We start from the raw sequence: 13,526 nt of genomic DNA, 5'->3' as shown, positions 1-13,526 counted from the left end.
CAGCTTTGTCCACCACTGGTCAAGACTCAATATAAGTATGCCACTCAGCAGTGACCAGTGACCTCACTTTCAGCTGTCTATTTGAATTTTGCTTAAGAAAACACAATTATTCGTTTCCTCAGCTTGGATACTCCATTACTTTTAATGTAAATTAAAAATTATCTGTACCCATCTATGTCATATTATCCCAAAGCCTCTGTCGCTGGTCATGATAAGGTGATCCTCTCCAGCTGATCAGACTATGCTGTTCCTCTTTTCTTTTCCTCTGTTAGTAGTGGAGAGAGTGAGGAAGACAATGGGTAAGGCTTTCTTGCACTTAGCAAGTGAATATGAAATATTATTTCTTGAGGGGTTTTGCAGTTACTTTGAACATCCTAAGTTCTTCCCTAAGCTGGTTCTGCATTGCCTGTCATGAGAGTAGCTAAACCTTGGTTAAAGCAGATTCTCCTTCCAGGAGACTGAGCTGGCAGAAAGGTTTCCACAGATGGAAACTGGAATGCTTCATGGTCCATGAGCCATGATATATTTGGGTGAACTTGTTCCTACTGGTTCTTTTGCTGCTGTCTCAAAATCATCTAGTTGCCTGCTGTGTTACTTAGCATTTGGCTGAAGGCATCAGCCCCTCTGTTCTGTCCTCACCTGCATCTCACCATTGCCTTTTGGAAGTTATTATCCTTTTTGATGTCTGAACTGCCTGGGCGGTTGCTTTCTGAGCTGCTTTCAGTTCCTTGCCAACTGATCTGAAGGGGCAGCATCCTGCAGCAGGAGAGTGGTTCAAGATAGTAAGTTGTCCAGCTGGCTCAGTTGCTTTTGGAAGATGTGTGATCATGCTGTAAATAGAACCATTTCCTGTGCTTTTCCTCCCAGACTTTATCTTGTTTATTCATGTGAAAGGTACCTGGGGAATAGCTGCGCCTGGCCTTGGCTTTAATTTGTCTGTAATTCAGCAGTGTCATGTCATTACATTGGTGCAACATCAGAGCTGGAGGAAATTCATGTGGGTGACCTATTCTTGATAGCCCTTTAAGTGTGGCCAGATGGAGCGTGACCCGCTGGTTGGCCACACATTGCACAGCGAGGAGCAAAAGTTACTGTGTGTGGCCGGGAATATATCACAGCTCTCATCTCAGATTGCTTCATAGAGGGTTTTGCTCCATGAAGCACAAGGCAGAGCAACCAGCTAAAGAGCTGTAGGGTGTTTCTTGGAGGTCTCTGGCACCCTGATCAAGTGAGGAGCTGCTCTCTTCCTCCTTTCTTTGGGGAGCCTTAGGTGAAGCAGAGGAGCTGCAAGCATGACCCTCTATGGCAGCATCTGCAGTGTGACTGCAGATGCATGGGACTTCTGCTCTACTCTCTTGTTCCCAGTCATTGTGGCTTTGGAAAATGGCATTTCACTGTGCCAGTTCCCCATGTGTCACCTGCAGCACTTGGAGCAATAGTAGCCTTGCATAGCCATATCTAAGGCACCCACTTTATTAGCATCTTTCCCGCAAGGATCTCGAAACACTTCATTCAGGGACATTTTCTCAGGTTGTGCCAAAGGGCTGCCTAGAGCCAAAGGACAAAGTGATCTTTACAGGAACACTTTCAAACCAAGCTTCCTGAATGCTTTTCCAGGACCTGTTAAGGAATACTGCTTGCATCCATCAGTCTCATCTAGTTCTGGTTCTTGTGGCCACTAAATATTTTTTGAGTGTGTGACTGAGAACCCTCCACTTTAGGACTTAGGAGAACACTTAACTCATTACTGTTTCCATGTCACCGTGTATCACCATTAAGTCAAGGCAGTGCAGGAAGAAAACGTTCTGAGCCACTCAGATGGTTAAAGTGGGAATCTTCCCCAAATATTTAACAGGGGCAATCCAAAGAGCCAAAGGATGGCCACCTCCACTTTGGGAGGCAGCAGTGGGGTGGTGAAATGCTCAGAGCTGCTGAAGGGTGCCCCAGTACTGAGGCAGTCAGGAATGCCTTCACCTTCACCCAGTATAAGAGGCTTAGGGTTAGAAGCAGGCTGGTTTATGGGGGTGGTCCTTGTGAGCATGAGGCATGAGAGAGACTTGGATCACTCTTTCCCATTTCATTACCACCTCATATAAAATGTTTTTAAAGAAAACCTAGGTTTCTCACAGCCTTTTAATAAAGCTGTAGAAAGGCAGATAGAGTCCTGCAGCATGTTGGGGAGATGGGATTTGCTGATATTCAACCACTCCAGCAATGCACTTGGCTCAACATCCCTCACAGCCTTACAGGATTTCCAGGGCCTGAAGATCTCCTGCAGCTGGACCTATCATAGTGGTTTGTCCCAGGTGATCATAGCAAAACACAACTTCACTTTCTAGGATTAAACTCCACTATTTCCTTGCTCTTAAACAAGTTGCAGCTCTCTGGGGTCAGCAGCAACTCGGCCAGATCCTGCTTTCAATTGCATACAGATGTAAAATGCAGGGTAACTTGGTGCTCTGCTGTTCCCCCTGGGCTGAGCTGCTCTGCTGGATGCTGTGCCTTTCCCCACCCATTGGGAGGCCAGACAGATCCCCTGAAAACAGCACAGCGACCCACTCCCCAGTGTTGCACTGGGACCCTGTGCGCCTCCATGCTGTCTGGCTCTTCCACGGCTGGGAAAGGCTTTGGATGGAATTCATTCATTGCAATCAAAACCCAACAAGTACTGGAAGAAAGTTCAAATGTATGTGAAATAGCTTGTCCAAAAAGCTGGCAAAGGCAGCTTATTTTTCCTGTCTTACAAGAAGTTATGCAATCAAGTGATTAATTACCCGTGGCACAGTCTGAGGGGTGAAAGATTAATATTCCTGGAGACTGCTGCTGTTGACCTTGTGTTTTACCCAGCATGGGAATAGCCTGAGCTTCCCAGCAGAATAAACCTTGCCCAATGGTGAGATTGTCTTCTCACTATAGTTGAGTGAAGAGGTTAAAGTTTTATTTTTCTTCTAAATTCTGTCCATCCAGCAGGAAATAGTACCATCAAAAGTCTCCCACCCATCTCCTGGAGAAAAAATAAAGCTCAAATCTTTTATAATTCCAGGGCTGTGCCTCAGCCAGCTGCAGCAGTGGAGTGGGGAGCCCAGCCTTGGACATGGGCGCAGTTGGGAAATGCTGTAGCAGCATTGTATGTGTTAACCAGGGTCCAGACAACGCTGGGAACCATCACAAGTTGTTGCAGTTAGTCCTGGGGGGACGAATCTCAAATTCAGTCACAATTGTAAACATTGGTTCTTGCCTGCACAGAATGCTCATTAATGCACATTGTAATATTATTTCTTTCCTGGGGGAAGAAATCCTGGGATGTGACAGAAGTTAAATCTGTGTGCGGTTGCAGCACTCATTCATTCATGCTGCTCGTCATGTGCAGCCCAAGGGTGCCACGTTTCTGTGGCGTGGGAGGATGTGCCTTCTCCAGCACATTGCTCATTCCACCTTTCTTCCTCTACACAAGCCCATGTGCAGCAATCACTTTCTGCTGGAAATCCTGCACTGGCTTGCTGTCAGCAATCCTAGCTTACACCAAAAGTTATCTGGTACTTTTCCTAAAAGGTTGCTTTTCGGTAGCTTTTAACTTTGCCAAACTAAGTGTTCACTTCAAGATGAAGTTATTTAGCCAGGGAAGGGTGCAGTAAATCGTCAGTGATTTTAGTCACTTGATGTGCAAGGAATAAAGTGTAGCTTCCCCTGTATACAAAACCTTCTCCTGTTTGTTATTAAGTGTTTTCAACACCATTCTTTGGAGTATATCTTATCATATTCTGCCTTTCATGGCTGGATTTGCAGTGTTAAATACTCCTCTAAGAAAACAAATGCTCATTATTCAATTTTAAGCTATACTCAATATAGAAAGAGGGAGTAGAAAAAAAATCTCGTGCACTTTTTCTTTCTCAAGTAGTGGTTTCCATCAAAGCAGCTTGGCATGTGAAAGCTCCTAGTGAAGGAGAGAACCAAGCGTAAGAAAGGAAACCAGAAAAAACAGGGCAGGGGGCAAGGGGTTACTTCATGTGCATTAAATAAAACCTCCCATAATCTTTGGTCTTGTGAAAAGATCTATAGTGCTGGTGCCAAATAATTCCTCCCAGCAGGAAGACTGGACAGCAGAGGGGCTTCCGGGGCCAGTGGGCGCCTCTCAGCTAAAACAAATGGAAGGGATGAGGCCAAAACAGTGAGAGGGTGAATGGGGCTGGGTGGAGGGCTTAGAACAGTGTTAACAGCCTCCACAAATGCTGCAACAGACCTGACTTGGTGCAAAGTAGAGCTCACAGCTCCCCACGAAGTCAAGGATGGTGTTGGTGGTATGACTTGTGTCTCACTGTCAGTCTAGAAGAGCTTGTGCCCATGACCTCTTATCCTGCCACTGGGCATCACTGGGAAAAGTCTGCCTCCACTTTTCCTCCCCCATCAGATATTTATACACAGTGATAAGATCCCCCTGAGCTTTCTCTTCTCTGGGCTCAGCAGCCACAGCTCTCACAGTCCCTCCCCCACAAAAGATGTTGCAGTCCCTTAATCATCTTTAGGGCTCTTTGCTGGGCTTGTTCCAGCACATCCATGTTTTGTACTGAGACTCCCAGAGCTGGACACAGCTCTCCAGGGTTGGAGCACCTTCTGGCAATGCTCATTATAATGAAGCCTAGGATGTTTTTGGCATCTTTGCCATGAGGCCATGTTGCTGGTTGACATTCAGCTTGTTGTACACCAGGACATTAAGGTCTTTTTCTGCAGAGCTGTTTTCCAGCTTGCTGATCATCTCCCAGCCCATACTTTTGTCTGAGGTTATCCTTCTCCATGTTCAGGACATCCCATTCCCCCTTTAAATATTGTGAGATTCCTGTTGATCCATATCTCCAGCCTCCTGAAGTCCCTCTGAATGGCACCACTGCCATGTGCTCTGTTTCTGTAACTCCAGCCAGATTTCAAGCCACCTCACTATCCATTTATGTCATCCATATTCCATCAGTTTGCTGTAAGGATGTTATAGGAGACAGTGTTGAAAACCTTGTTAAAATTGGCATAAATAACATTTACTGCACACCGAGCCACTCATCTCATTGTGGAAGGCTATCATGATGGCCAGGAATGATTTCAGCATATCAAATTCACCAGAGCATGAGGTTTTGAGAAACTGGAGAAAGGGAACCACACCTCATCTCCCTCCGGCCTTGGTTTTCATAATAGTTGGAGGGAAATTGGTGTTTTAGCTTTTGTTGTAACTAAGAATGTCTGTCTCCCTTCTGGGGAGTTTTGTAGGAAAGGCAGAATTTACTGTAAAAGCTTAGTTATGTGTGCTAGAATTTTAGTCTCTGCTTTGGCATGGATTTAGAAAAATAATAATCATTTAAAAATAAACCTAGCTATTGTATTTAACCTTGGCCCGTGCAGCCAGTGATATTTTGTAAGACGTTCCAGCCATCCAAAGATTCTTTTCACCGAAGCTTCCCTTCAGGAAACAAAATAAATTAATGATACAAACAGGAAGCAGCTGTCTTTTCCTAAATAATGATTAAAATGGGGTCCCCTTAGCAGAGAGAGGAATAAATGGGAGGGGAAAGACCTGAAGTATTGTCGGTTTAATTTTGACCAACCTTCCGAGGACAGACTTAGAATAATGACACAACCTGTGAGGCTGGGAGGACTTATTTTCTTATGAGCCATTTTTGGATTTGAAAAACAGATAAAGGTCTTTGCAAGGGGCAGATGAGCAAGACAAAGGAATGCTGCTCTCTCAAGGCACACAATCTGTCCTCTTTCGGTAGTATTCACATGGAAAGAAACATTAATCATTGTAATCATCGATGCTGTTCTTCAGCGGCTTTCATCTGCTATCAGCAATCACTAGGAAATTCCAGGGTGTTCCTGGATGTGCTTTTTTTTGTTGGTGGTTTTTTTTTGTCTTTGTCCCAGACTGTTGACTTGACACAGTTCCTTAAAATTCCACTTTAAGACAGAAGGACAAGAGAGATGGAAATTCTCGTCTCCTTCCAGCTGGCTGGGAGGAGGAGGTGGAGGCAAAGAGTGTGGTGGCTCCTGCTGTGGCCCCAGAGCTTGGTCTGGTCAGGGCTTCCAGATGTGGAGGGCCCTTGCCCCTGTGGGCTCAGCAGCTGAGCCTGTGGGTGACCGCAGAAACATATTGGCCAGAGGCGAGGAAACCATGGGAGCAAACTCTGGCCAGCAAAAGCCACAAGCAGCACAAGAGCTGCCACTTCTTAGCTGTCATTACCACTGGGTGAAGCAGTACATTGATACAACATGGCAGTGTTGGGGAAGGTGCATTTCTTAACAAGGTGAAATCACACTTCATTAAAAATTGGGTTTGTGTTTGCTCCATCTCAGGAAGTACTGCTGGTGTGTAACCAGCTGACATGGCCCTGAGAGATGACTTGGGATGCTCCTGCACTTGGTGTTCTGCTGTTGGCTTCAGTAGGGGGACTGGGTGACAAGTGGCTCTGGTTATAAAAGGAGTGGCCTAATGTCAGTTTTTATGGCTGCAACCAGAGAACTAATGCAGAAAAAAACACTTGTGCCATAAACCCAGTGAGTTAGCCAGTGCCACCTCCCAAAATAGAGAGTGGGTGGGATAATCAAGCTTTCTGTCCACTCCCAAACATATCACAGAGTTGCTGGATGTGGCAGGGATTTACAGGTGAAAAGAGAAGATGGCATAAAATGGGTTATGGGTTATGACATGCCTTTTGATTCGTTCTGGTATTTGAGGGTACCATCCGACTATCTTGGATCTTTAGAGGCATGGAAACTCCAGAAAGGCCTCATGCCAGAGACTTTTGTCCATGAATCAGAGGTGGCACCAATTTTGACTTAATTTTTTTTAAACTGCTTTCTTGTAAGATGGGAGAGCAATAAGGCATCTGGACCTGAAGAAGATTTTGACATGGTCTATTTACTCTATTTACTCTGCACACAGCAACCCTAATATCTATACAACTTTTCTTCCATCCTTTTCTCACTGTATCTTGTCTGAAAAGATGGTATTCTCTGAGCAAAGTGAGCAGTAGTATATATTCATTTCTAACTGGGCACTGCAGTCTCCTGCCAGTAATATGTCTTTGACACTAAGGGGACAGAGCTAATCTTGTGGCAAAACTGCAAATGCTTATTTTAGCAGCACAGAACTTAAAAGTGTAAGAAAGTTCAGCCAGGACTGTCCGAGACACTTAACAGCCTTCGTTAGTTCACAGGGAAAACTTTTCCATGGAAAAATTTATCTTGAGTTACTTTCAGATAAAGATGGTGTACTCACAGTCACCGGGGAAATTCCCATTGATGTTCCCTCTGTGAGAAGGGAAACCTGTTATGGGCCTCTGAAGGAAAACATCACATTTCAGCATGAGGTTTTTGTGATTCTCTAATGGCAGTACAGTCCTGTCCCTGCTGTAATATCCCACAGTAGTTAAGATACAGACTCTGCATCTCTCCTGCCGTGAGGCACACTGGAAGAGTAAAACAAGCCAGGGATTCTCCTTCAGATGCTCAGAAGGAAGGCAGGTGAGCTCATGTGTTATGGGCAAGCACAGCTGTTAAGACAGAAAACTTCAAGGACAACAAGAGAAGGAGTTAATATTTCCCTATTGGTATGGAAGTGCCTCTGCAGGGCCCCAAGACACTGAGCAGCTGGCAACGTGATCATCTTTGGTTTTGCAGATGCTTGCATATGGCACTTGCACAAGTGAGATTCCTAGTAGTTGTAAACTTCTAAAATTTGGGAGGAATTTTCAAGAAAACACATTTTATTCAATGTTTAGATTCACAGAGCACACACACCAAAAAAAGAATAGTATTAAAAGGGAGACGTATGTCATTTGAGGCCTCTTGACTCCCGACAGTACACGTGCCCTCATTTTTAGTTTAAACTAAATTAATCTATTAAGGTACAGGAAACCTAATTTCACAAGTGACTCTTCTCAGGCAGATGCTGGAATACCAAAAAAAGGCAGCTAGGTCCTTATTACAATGTACAATTCAAGGGAAGTGAGGGGTATTATTCATGTGGGTGTGACCTGATGGCCATGCTGATTCACTCTTCCACTCCAAAGCCCTCCCTGTCCTTCCTAAGCCTTGCAGTCCTTGGCGCCTGCCCTCACAAGGGTCCTTATTTGGTGAAGAGGGCTACATGTTTTGGCCTACTCTCTTTCCTCCCTGCTACAAGTCATTGTTGTGGAAATGGCTCACAAAGGGGTTGGTTTTTGTATGTTTTTTTTTTTTTTTTTAAACTTTAGGGTCCAAGCTGCTACGAATAGCTTCTGCCATTATTGGAGCAGCAGCAAAAAGTAATGAGAGTATCAATAATGTGACTGTCACCTGAAGCAAGAGTGCCACTACACCCATTGCAACAGTAGTCCACTTTTGGAGATCTCCAAGTAGTGCTGGGCTAATTTTGAAACTTCCTCAGTGGGGATCCACAGTTGGTGTGACAAAAAGGATGGCAAAGTTAGGACCATAACTCTGCATCAAGTAATCCCTGCAGTGCTGCAAACATGCTGATACTTGGACATCATCGACCCCAGCAAGTTTTGAACTGCAAGAGAGCTAGGGCTTTTGTTTCCACAACAGATGGCTTGCTATGAAATCCCAAAAATCTTCATGTATTCATCTCAGAAGACAGTTCTTGCTCTAGCTATGCATGCTTCTCCCTCTAACAGCCTGGGAGATAGAAGAGGATCAGCAAGCTACAGGTATATATATTTTCTCGTGTTCTTTCTTTTTTCCAGACCATTTTTTTCCTAATTCCCCTTCAGAGCTAACTGCTGTTCTTCTTGCTTTTAGTTTACAGCCGTTTCTCAAAGCCATAGTGAGAGACCCAGGACAGGAGAGCAGCTGAGAAGAGGTGAAGGGAAGGCTAACAAGGCCACTTGGTTGTTATTCAAAGACTCATCTTTCAAATACTGTTTTTCAGTGAAGAGAGGGGTGAGAAAGGCTCTGACTGTTATTGCTACAAATAAAGCCTTTAAAACATATCCCAAGTAGGATGAATAAAGTCCCAAAGCAGTTCATCTGAGATATGTGCAGATTTACATGTCTTGGCAGCTTCAGCAGTTTTTAACACAGATGTCAATAAGGACTCCATTTCCATAGCCAAACTTGGTACCAAGTGGTGACCAGAGAAGAATTATAATTCTCTGCAAACAAACAGTTGAGTTCAGAATAGTTTTGAAACTCTTTGCTTTGAGATGGGAACAAACAGGGTATCATGGAGGTGAGAGAGGTAGCAATGACCAACATTGATATTATTGCCAAACATTTGATATCATCAAACCCCTAGAGTGAGCACATTTCAGACATACAAACCTTAAGGTGTTCCAGAAATCTGTCTGGCAGCAGTCAGGATCTTCAGCTGCTCAGTCAAATGCAGCCTGGAAAAGGTGTGCACAGTGAACAGTGGGTGAGGGTGCTGGAGGGTGCTGAGCTTTGGGAAGGAACCATGCAAGAACCCATCTTGTCTGTATATGAAGTTACATAAGGACATAAAAACAGCTCCACTGGGTCAGACTAAAGGTCTGTCTAACCTAACATCCAGACCCCAACAAAGCCTGTGAGTGGAAGCCTAGGGAGAGTAAGAACAAGGGCAAGCATATACAATACTTCCCCTCAGTGTTGTCCCAGACTGCAACTATTTTCAGCTCAGGAACTTCCTGAGCCAGATAGAGTTTCTATGTATTTAGTAACTCTCAGAGGATTTCTCTTTTGTGAACTTTCCTTGAAACCATGCAAGCTCCTCATATCCACAACATCCTTTGGTAAGAAGATTCACAGATCTACTGCCTGTTGCATGAAGAGCCATCTCCTTCTGTTCGTTTTTCAGCCTGACTCCTACTAACTTCCTGTAATGCTGCCTGTTCTTGTATAGGAAGGGACAGCAAAGCTTGACCCATCCCTGCTCCCAGGCCACTCACAAGCTCAGAAACCTCTCTCATATACCTCCCAGTCATTCCTTTTCCAACCTGAAGATACCTGGCTGAGTTGGGAAGGATGCTAAACTGTAAGGTGGAACTTTTGAAGGACTTGGGCTATTTTATTTCCCAGCCTCATTTGCCTTCAGATCCAAAGGAGTCTTGTTGCATCTTGCAGATGTGAATGAAAGCCTCCAACTTGCCCAGGGCTTGAGTTCTAGCTCTAATGTTGCAGGCACCATGCACTGGCAGAGCTTTGAGAGTATAAATAATAGCCTGCACTCGAATTCCAGGCAGGAACTGTTCCTAACCATGCCGTACACATGCACAAGCCATTCCTGGAAGCTTTCCATGATCCCATCCTCCCTTACACCTCCTCAGTTTTGCCAGCAACCCATAATCCCAGCTTCTCTTCCAGGGGTCTTGTGAGGTTATTCATGTCTACAAGCTGCACTCTGTAGACAAAATTGTGGCATTTCTGGCAGTGACCAGCAACTTATCCTTTTCTGTTATTCTGCTGGCATGTAAATCCATGGTGAGTGCCCAGGGAAACCAAGAGCCTGCCACCTGCATAAACATTACAGAATACCTACCAAAAGCATAGTGTGCTCTCCCCTCTGTGTGTATGTCACAGTGACCTCTGAGCACACCATCTAAAATAACCCCATGCATGGAACCAAAAATAGAAAGAAAGGAAGGATGCATTTTATGTAAATGTAGTCAGAAAGTCTGCAGGACAAATTGCTTGAAGTGGTTCGAAAGATGAAGAAATATGACTCACTTCCAGAAGGAACTGTTTTTGCTGGGCTGGACTGAGGGCAGCATTGTGTCTTAAGCGTGAACATGGTTGCCATTGGGGCTTTACTGACATCCACAGGGATAGGTTGGACACCTAAGGAACTGTGTGATGGACATGCAGAGCAGGTGTGCTCCGTGAACAGGAACATGAGGGAGCTCTGCAAGCAGGGGATGCACTTGTTTATCTGCAGTGCAGATTTACACATAGTAGTTCCAACCAGTGGTACTAACATAAGGATTCTTGTCATGCTCTTGACAGAAAAAATTCTGCAAAGCACCTTTGTCTAGGCAAGCAGAAACCGCCTGAATGGTTCAGAGCAGTGCTGTATTTAATTAAACACTGCAAAGGATGAGGTAAACGTGTACAGAGACTAACAAGCTGCTAGCAGAAGTCTCCTCTGCCCCCCAAGTTATCATCACTTAGCTCCCCCGAAGCATGAGGGTTTAGTGTTGTTTATCAACACTTCCCCTGTGAAACACAGCTCTGTGTACCCTTATTTGTCACACAGGCAGCATTCTCTTCCCAGTGTTTTTCTTTCACTAACTCCTTGCAGCAACGAGCGATTTCACTGAATTAATCTGTGGCTGTTGACGACATTGGGTATTTTATTTCAGACCATCTTTCTTCTCCATGCGTCACTGCCTGCTGAAACCAGGGTTGCTGTTGCATGTAGGAGAGCTGAGAGAAGTTCTTCATGTGCAGCTCCATGGCATGTCCCTGCCCCACTGTGCCAAGGGGACAGCAGGGGCAGGTCCTTCCTCCCTGGCCAGGCATGCAGTTCTGGAAGCCTCTTTTGGCCCAGGTGCGTGTCTGAGCAGGACCCAGCTATCGTTAATTGCCGGCTGCCTTGAAACAGACCAGAGTCTGAATTTTCCAAAGCCGTGCTTCCATCCGTATCCATTGAGTACAGGAATGCAAGTTCACCTGGAAACTGCCTTTCCCTTTCAAGCGAGCACATTTTTGAGCTGGTTAGGTATTTCCCATCTCTAGATGGGAAATTTTTTCCACTGACTCCCCAGGCAGCGCCAGGAGTTTCACTGAAAGCCTAAATCCATCAGCGCACCAGGAAGTGCAGGAAGCCAAACACCGAAGCTTCTCATCCCATTTTCAGCAGAGGGGTCAGAGCTGCCTCTGCCCTGTGGAGCGACGACCGATTTACCGCCACCCCTCCAGCGCCGGGACAGGATGCGCTCGCAGACGGGCTCCATCCCGGCGCCCCCATCCCTCGCAGGGATCCCCGCCCTGGCGCAGCCACCGCCTCTCCGAGCACGGGGGTTTTTCCTTTCCCTCTTCCCTGCGCCACCTCGGAAGATGCCGGGTGAGCCAGGCTCTCCCGCACATGCCGGGGCCGGTGGCAGGGTGGCACAAAGCCGGCATTGTGCACGCTCGCCGCCCTGAGAGGCGAGCTAATTGTCTTTCCCAGCTCGGAGCAACAATTTGCTGGCAGCCGGACTTGTGTCATTATATAACTGGAGATAGTCCGACTTGTAAACGGATCTCCAGAACATGCCTCTCTTCCCTTATTTTGGAAAAACAATAAACTCGGGGCTGGCTGACACCTTGTTGCTGCTTGCAGGGTCTGTCCCTTAAAGGAAGAAATTCGTCCAGAGTATCACCTCCTCTTATCCGAGGCAATGGGAAGTCAGCAGGGGAATCCCAGGAAAGGCAGGAGCTTTAAAAATAAACCTGGAGATCTTCAGGGCTCCTTCAACTGCACCTTATGCAATGCAGCAGGCTTTCCTCTGGCTGGGAAAGGAGCTGTGCAGGGAAGGCTTTCGATAATAAACCTGGAGGAGCTCAAACAGCTACAGAGGAGGAATTTGATTCCGTGCTCACTTTCCCTCCTCTCCCTGCCCAGCTCTATCCTATGCTAACCGGTTGGCCATAAGTGGGTGAGAGAAAGACAAAAGCCATCCTCACCTACTTCATTTGCATTGCTAATGCATGACTTCCAGGATGGTGAGAAATGCTCAAAGGCATCTTCTCCCAGTGACTGCCAGAGTCGAAGCTGAAGAGCATCTCGTTGTCACGGTCACTTGCGCTCCTTAGGCTCCTTTTCCCCTCCCCATTGTGGTTCTCTGCCCTGGTGCCTGTATCCTCCGTGGGGAAAGAAAAGAAACTGCTCTCCCTTTCTGTGTTTCATCTTTCCATGCTTCTGCACATGGTGATATTGGTGGACAAAATTTATAGTCTGAAAAGCTGTTTCTCACTGACTGCAGGAAGCAAATTAATCTTCAAGTTGACTTCAGTGCTGGGCTCCCCAAACAGCCGTTTTGCTGACTGAGCCTGAAACAGGCAATGAGGATGGGGCGTCATTATTTATTCGGCTAGAAACTCCAGATTTTCTGTGTAAAGACTAAAAAGGCTGAGAGAAAAGGGCTGCTAGAGCCTGGTCAGAGCCTGCCTGAAAGCAGGTGTCTGCATAAGGACTGCACCTGAGCATCCCAGCACCCCAAAGGGGCTGTATACCTTGTAATGATTCCTCCTTGTCACACCTTTCCCCTGCTCTCAATGCTAAAGCCTGTCTCTACTGTTTCTCTCTTCTGCCTCACTTTCCCTGGGCCTCCAAAGCTCTGATCATCGCATCCCTCCCCCAGAAAGAGGATAGAAAAATACTGGGAGGCTGCTGCTCTATAATAACTTGGCAGCTGCTAGCTCTGCCCGTCCATATTCCTCCACTCCTCTCTCCCCCACTGTTTGATTCCATTTCATAAATAAATACCCTGCGTATTGACGTCAGTGTGGGCCTTGAGAAATAATACTCCTGCCGCTCTCTCTGCTACGCATGGGGAACAGGGGGGACAGGGAGGAGGAACAGA

Source organism: Molothrus aeneus, chromosome 6, assembly GCF_037042795.1.
Source record: "Molothrus aeneus isolate 106 chromosome 6, BPBGC_Maene_1.0, whole genome shotgun sequence".
Classification (NCBI taxonomy): Eukaryota; Metazoa; Chordata; class Aves; order Passeriformes; family Icteridae; genus Molothrus; species Molothrus aeneus.
This window is presented reverse-complemented; position numbering follows the sequence as displayed.